The sequence below is a fragment of the Hyla sarda genome, chromosome 2 (genome assembly GCF_029499605.1).
Source record: "Hyla sarda isolate aHylSar1 chromosome 2, aHylSar1.hap1, whole genome shotgun sequence".
NCBI lineage: Eukaryota > Metazoa > Chordata > Amphibia > Anura > Hylidae > Hyla > Hyla sarda.
In genome coordinates, this window is record NC_079190.1 from 421,268,638 (window position 1) to 421,275,435 (window position 6,798).

Consider the following 6,798-nt stretch of genomic DNA (forward strand, 5'->3'; position numbering starts at 1 on the left):
CAGGAATGCCACAGGGCATGGCAGGGAGCTGAGGAACCTGATGGCCACAAACACCTTCCCTAGACCGGCAGGAGGGAACCCCAGAATGACAACCACACCCTGACCAAATCCTAGTTTACGGAAAAAAAAAACTAACGTGAATACAGTGACAAAAACATATAAAATAAATAAGTGGATGTGCAGTGTGATACTGCCCGGACATCCGGACGGATCTATAAAAATTACTTTACAGATCAACAGCCAGAAGACCGGAACGCTAGGGGTGAGTGATAAAGTGCTTGCTGCGTGCCATCAGTCAAATGGGGTCGCTACTCTGCACCCTGGGGTCACCACTCCCAGGGCACTTTTGCACCTCGGCCTTCACTCTACCTAAACCTTAGGAAGAGATCCAGAAGATACAGGTCACATCAGGGCCCGATGCCTGGCCATACAGCTGACCCTGGTACACCTGCACCATTCTGTGTGGATCCCATATCTTGCCTTTGTGGTCTTCCATACCACCAATTAACAGGACTAACAGGAAGGTACTACACTTGATCTTAGCCAAAAGGCCGAGAAGCGATATATATATATATATATATATATATATATATATATATATATAATCTGACCTCATGTATTTTAAATTTGGGTAATTAACTGTTTAAATGAGTACTGCAGCCTAATACAATTTATCCCCTATCTGTAGGGGACCCCCCCCCCGTGATCTCCTGTATGGGGCCCCGGATCTCCCCATGCCGGAGGCGTGTCAGTTGCAGCATGATGCTGTGGCCGACACGCTCCCTCCATGTATCTCTATGTGAGAGGCGGAGATGCAGTGTTTGTGCATCCCCGCCTCTCCCATAGAGATGAATGGAGGGGGTGTGTCTTAGTGAGGTTGACGACATGAGCATTAGCTGGTTCCCAGATCACAACCCCCGTGATCAGATTCTTATCCCCTATTCTGCCAGATAGGGGAAAAGCTGTCTATAGCTGCAGTGCTCCTTTAAGCCATATACTATGAATGTAAAGAAAGGTAATATCACACATTTTTTTACACATTTGGGATCATCAAGCTTCATCCCAAAAATGGAGATGTAATAAATATACACATTTGTGGTACGCTATCGCTGGTATTTAAAAAACTGTTATAGCCTATGATTGATTAAACCATATACTGTATAATAATACATTAATATGGTGCTTTAAGGGGATTAGCAACAACATAAAGACACTGTATATAACACAAGGAGTTTACAAAATCACATCGAAGTCAACAGTCCTCATTTGTGCCGAGGCTGCTAGGCGCTGTGACAAGTTAAAAGCCATTTGATTTAATAGGAATAAGGGATAATAAAGAGAGGCACTCAATGGCGGCAAATCCCCTAGTGCCTTGCATGTGAAACCTGGTTGAATTATATATTTTTCCCTTGTATTGTAGACACAATAGTGAAACGCACACAAAGTGGCAAAGCACAGGAGGAAATCATTTGTGTGTTACCAGGGAAAAGCATTCATCTTACTGCGTTTTGCCTTGTTTTTCTCTCAAGGTAAATTGGCAGTTAATCCCCTCACTGCGAGAAAGATTTCTCTGCCTAAGGAGCATTTAGACAGTGTAACCTCCTATGTGCTAAAGGAAACCTTAAATAGGTGTGCCTCCAGATGAAGATTTCATTGTATGTAGATAAGCTGAAAAGATAGATAGATGGATAGATAGATACAAAAACAAAATGATGGGTATAGCTCCAGAAAAATATATATAAAAAGCTAGACTTTAATACAGCATATCAAAAACTACAAAGCAACTTGTCACTTCAAAACACGTGAAACTCCGACACGTTTCTGCCTGTGTACAAGCCCTTAGTCATGCTTTGTAGTTTTTAATATGCTCTAATAAAGTCTTGCGTTATATATATTTTTTCTGGAGCTGGATCCACCTTTTGGTTGTTCTACTGTTTTCTACATGGGAAGCGGCCCGGGCTGTCCATGTTCCGGATGCCAATTGTGTGCCACATAAAACATCTTCATTTAGACTGGTGAGCTGACCTGCATCTTTTTTTGTTTTAGTTTTTTTGTGTATTTTTAATTAAGGTACTTTCAAAATAATTTTAAAATCCTTCATGGTTTTGTTAGATAAATCCTCAAGAGGTTAAAAAAGGTGATTTTAGGCTCTCATGGCTGATTTGAGCCCCTTAAAGTCCCCTCCTCATAGCTATTCCTTTTTCTGTACATTTCAAGGATTGTGACTAGAGCTTATCTACACTTACATTCCCTTTCTTCTGTGGAAAATCGCATGGCATCATCTACTCCTATCTGGTATACCATGACTTACAGTCATTAAATTTTTTTTATGGTTTTACAGATCAAGACATAAATAAAAAAAAAAAAAAGGTTTTATCGGTCTGGCCACAGTGCTTAGACTCATACTGATCAAGAGAACAAGCCTGGAGAAGTGCACGACATAAAATCTATGTCTCGCTGCTCCATAGACTTATGATGGAGCAGAGAGAGCTACAGCCAGACAATGAACAGCAATGTTGTACATTTCTCTGGGCTCGTTCTCCTGATCAGTATGGGTCTCAGCGCTGATACCCAGAAGGATTTAAACTTGTGACATCTCAAAAGTTTTTCTAAGTGACAATGCCCATTTAAAAACACAACAGATTTCACCATGTTATTGTTTATTAAACAAACATAAAGTCAAAATGGAAAAGCCATGTATGAAAAAATCAACAGCTTGTAGATCCACATTTACCAGTAATAACTTGAAGTACAGGTTTTCTATAGGACTTTATCAGCGTCTTACATTGTTCTGAAGGAATTTTGGCCCACTCTTCTTTACAATATTTCTTGAGTTAACTGAGGTTTGTAAGCATTCATTTATGCACATCTCTCTTACGGTCCCACCATATAATTTCAATACCTTGATTCTTTTCTTTTTCAGCCATTGTGTTGTCGTTTTTTGTTTTTATTTTCTTCGTTTTTTTTGCCAAGAATGTAGCTGTACAACGTCTCCACTTTGGTCTTGTCTGTCAAAAATGAATTGTTCTCAAAGTCCACTGGTTTCTTCTGGTTTCAATTCATTTGTGAGGATACTAAGAATTATTTGGGCAAAAAAGTACAGGCCTTTCCCCTCAGTTGCTGCCCTGATGCAAAGGTTGGATCTCCTTGAACCATATCTTCTTAACAATTACTACAATCTACAGTAGATCCACAGTTCTTGTGTCTCCCATCCTGACAACAATTCCTTCCTTTTCATTAAAGCATTATACAGTTTTTCTTTCTTTTTTTTTAAATACTGCGGCCTGGTGCTGATGCATTATATCACTATCATTTAGTCAGGGGTCAAGTTTAGAAAAAAAAAGTGTAAGAACTTAGGCAAGATTTCCACTCTAGGGCTGGTCCTCCAGGACTTCTGCTAATAAGAAAAGTGTTTCTGCTGGGGAAAAGTGCAGGAACTCCATTCCCAATGCGTTCATGTAGGACATGTACCCTGAATCTACATCTTTACAATATATATGCATCAACTATTTTGTCATTTTATGAGAAAAATTGTGCTATACCAATGGCCAATAAGGTTCTCTATAATTTGTATAACACTGTTGACAGCTTGTCTGTCAGTGCTTTCCATCTGTGTCAATGTGTTTGCCTAGATGGGATACACAAAATGGGCTTAAAGGGGTATTCCGGTGGAAAACTTTTTTTTTTTTTTTTTTTTTTTTAATCAACTGGTGCCAGAAAGTTAAACAGATTTGTAAATTATTTCTATAAAAAAATCTTAATCCTTCCAGTACTTATTAGCTGCTGAACACAACAGAGGAAATTCTTTTCTTTTTGGAACACAGAGCTCTCTGCTGACATATCTGTCCATTTTAAAAACTGTCCAGAGTAGGACAAAATCCCCAAAGCAAACATATGCTGCTCTGGACAGTTCCTAAGATGGACAGAGATGTCAGCAGAGAGCACTGTGCTAGTGATGTCACCAGAGAGCACTGTGTTCCAAAAATAAAATAATTTCCTCTGTAGTATTCAGCAGCTAATAAGTACTGGAAGGATTCAGATTTTTTAATAAAAGTAATTTACAAATCTGTTTAACTTTCTGGCACCAGTTGATTTAAAAAAAAAATAAATAAATAAATAAAAAAAGGTTTTCCACCGGAGTACCTCTTTAACTGTTCACTGTACACCCTCCGGTCAGTCATCCTGCATCCTGCTGGGAAAACAAATCAAGAGCAACACAGTGTCTGTACAGCTCTACAGAAGTTCTTGCATGTAAGGTGATGAAAAGCATCAGAGTTAACTGCCCACTTCATTACAGTCAATAGCAAGTGAGAGTGCAGGGGAAGGGAGCTGCACAGAACCCACAAAAAGATGAAATAACATAAGAAAACTTTTATGGATAATCCCTACAACATTTACTATATGTATTTTATTTTATATGATGACAAGTGCTCTTTAAAGTTAAAGATTGCCTGGATTACATGGAATCTAGGGGTTCCTAATTTTTTATGTGAACAAGAAGAAAATACAGAAGCCAGCACTCACCATTCAGGGGTCATTTTATTTCTTGCTACGGTGCAGGTACATCAGCGGGCAGGGTGAAGAGGGACGGGGTGTCGGGACAGCACTGTATCGTGCGTCCTGCACTTCCACTAGCCCATTTTCGGCTAGTGGAAGCGCAGGACGCGCGACACAATGCTGTCCCGACACCCCGTCCCTCTTCACCCTGCCCGCTAATCTACCTGCACCGTAGCAAGAAATAAAATGACCCGTGAATGGTGAGTGCTGGCTTCTGTATATTCTTCTTGTTCACATTACATGAATGCCTTATAGCGCTGTGCACCGCCGCTATCAGGGTAGGGGATTTGAAGCCAAGCTACCTATCCAGGTGTTATTGAAGCCTGACTACTAGTGGTGGAAGTGCCGATGTCAGATTTTTCTCATTTTGCATATCATAATTTTTTATGGTGTACTGAAATAATTTTTTTCCTACGATCCTGTAAGCTAGCAGAGAACTTGAAAGCTCCAGTTGTTATCTGCCTATTTATCTTTCTCATGAAAAGAAAGGGCTTAAAGGGGACAGGGGTAATTGATAATTCACCACCATGGCCATGGCTCCTCTTATTCCCACTACCACTGCTCTCCTCTGTATAGATTTGCTGTCCCTGGCCTATCAGCATGGCATCCTGCCCACCGCCTCTCTCCTCAAAGCTATTAGGTGCAAACATGTCTCAGTCAATATCCAGTCAGTCCTATTTAAAGGGGTACTCCACTGGAAAAAAAAATGTTTAAATCAACTGGTGCCAGTAAGTTAAAGAGATTTGTAAATTACTTCTATTTAAAAATATTAATCCTTTCAGTACTTATCAGCTGCTGTATACTACAAAGGAAGTTCTTTTCTTTTTGAATTTCCTTTCTGTCTGACCACAAGTGATCTCTGCTGACACCTCTGTCCATGTCAGGAACTGTCCAGAGCAGGAGAGGTTTGTTATTGGGATTTGATCCTGCTCTGGACAGTTCCTAAAATGGACAGAGGTGTCAGCAGAGAGCACTGTGGTCAGACAAAAGGAAATTCAAAAAGAAAAGAACTTCCTCTGTAGTATACAGCAGCTGATGAGTACTGGAAGGATTAAGATTTTTAAATAGAAGTAATTTACAAATCTGTTTAACTTTCTGGCACCAGTTGATTAAAAAAAAAAAAAATGTTTTCCTGCGGAGTTCCCCTTCAAGGATATATGTACCATCTTGCCATGCTTGCGCAAAAACATTTATGGGATCCTGTGTTGAGTGAAAATTGTCCTATTTTTACCCAGTTTCTAACCTGCTTGCCACCTGCCCTGATCTCCTAACTTTTTACTAATCCAAGAGAACAGCTCCTGCCATGACCCCGGACAGTCTTACTACATTATTTAGGCCCAGATTTATCAAACTGTGTGAGAGAAAAAATTAAGTGATTTTCAAACAGCGACCAATCACAGATCAGCTTTCACTTTACCAGAGCTCATTAGCTGAACTGTGATTGGTTGCTGGGGGAAAATCCCTCTATTTTTGCTCTCACACAGATTGATAAATCTGGGCCTATGGCCCAGATTTATCAAACTGTGTGAGAGCAAAAATAGAGGGATTTTCCCCCAGCAACCAATCACAGTTCAGCAAATGAGCTCTGGTAAAGTGAAAGCTGATCTGTGATTGGTCCCTATGTGTCTTGTCTTCTGCTTTGGAATCACCAGCTGTTGCAGATGGAGATTACTCTGAGGCTAGCTTCCTGGGCATCCCCTGTAGCCAATTCCAAGTCCTTGTATAGGAGTAAATGGTGGAAACCTCCAAGGCCATGTTCACACGTTGAAATTTCCGTGCTGGATTCCACATTGGAATTTGGGACGGAGATTCCGCTGTTGAATTCAATAGGATTCTACTGCACTGTGCACACAGTGGAATTTTCGTGTCAGATGTTTCCAGCACAGACATTCCAATTCTTTCTGCAGACTTCGCATAGAATTCATAGCCGTCTATGAGACAGCGCATTCCTGTGCAGTTGTAGCACCAGCATGTTTATGTTTCAACATGCGAACAATCCGTAGTGTGAACATGGCCTTAGACTCTGCTCCTCAGTTTAGGCTGAGGCCAAATCCATTGCAGTCTAAGGGTCTATTCACATGGCAGAATTTCCACTTGCGGAATTCTGCCTCAAATTAAAGCCCATAGACTTCTATGGGATTCTGCACTCCCATTCACACTTCTGAAATTCTGCTTGCGGAATTCCGCAAGCGGAATTTTAGAAGTGTGATTGGGAATGCGGAACCCCATAGAAGTCTATGG

General features: G+C 40.6%; 1 pseudogene; it reads right to left on the reverse strand.

Moving 5' to 3' along the window:
- Positions 1–482: 482 nt before the first annotated feature.
- LOC130360021 (U2 spliceosomal RNA) lies at positions 483–563 on the reverse strand (annotated as a pseudogene).
- Between the last annotated feature and the right edge of the window lie 6,235 nt (positions 564–6,798).